At 47.7% G+C, this 705-nt stretch overlaps 1 protein-coding gene across 11 annotated transcripts in view; it reads left to right on the top strand.

Moving 5' to 3' along the window:
- REPS2 (RALBP1 associated Eps domain containing 2) overlaps positions 1-705 on the top strand; it is a 208,445-nt gene that overhangs the window by 123,886 nt on the left and 83,854 nt on the right. The gene's annotated exons all lie outside the window — the stretch shown is intronic.

The raw sequence follows: 705 nt of genomic DNA, 5'->3' as shown, positions 1-705 counted from the left end.
GGGGTCTGATTTATAATGCAGGTGGCAAAAGACAATGAAGGAAATGCACTGTTATGGTACATTGTTCTATTGGAGATAGTAGACTTCGGATAGGAAATTATATCTAGATACGTCATTTTAATGAGTAAATCTCAGCACTATATGAGGCCGAGGTGGGCAGATCACGAGGTTAGCAGATCGAGACCATCCTGGCTAACACAGTGAAACCCTGTCTCTGCTAAAAATACAAAAAATTAGCCGGACGTGGTGGCACGTGCCTGTAGTCCCAGATACTCAGGAGGCTGAGGCAGGAGAATCGCTTGAACCTGGGAGGCGGAGGTTGCAGTGAACCAACACTGTGCCACTGCACTCCAGCCTGGGGGACAGAGCAGGATTCCGTCTCAAAAACCAACCAACCAACCAACCAACCAACCAAACAAACAAACAATTACTTGAGTGAAGACTGTTAAATCCTAGACCAGTTTTCTACTAAGTAATACTTTGGTCTCTTTCTTGGGAATAGTTTAAAACAACAGTTTAAAACAAAAGTGTTGGCCGGGCGCGGTGGCTCACGCCTGTAATCCCAGCACTTTGGGAGGCCGAGGCGGGCGGATCACAAGGTCAGGAGATCGAGACCACAGTGAAACTCCGTCTCTACTAAAAAAATACAAAAAATTAGCCGGGCGCGGTGGTGGGCGCCTGTAGTCCCAGCTACTCAGGAGGCTG

Source organism: Papio anubis, chromosome X (assembly GCF_008728515.1).
Source record: "Papio anubis isolate 15944 chromosome X, Panubis1.0, whole genome shotgun sequence".
NCBI classification, from domain to species: Eukaryota; Metazoa; Chordata; class Mammalia; order Primates; family Cercopithecidae; genus Papio; species Papio anubis.
This window is presented reverse-complemented; position numbering and strand designations above follow the sequence as displayed.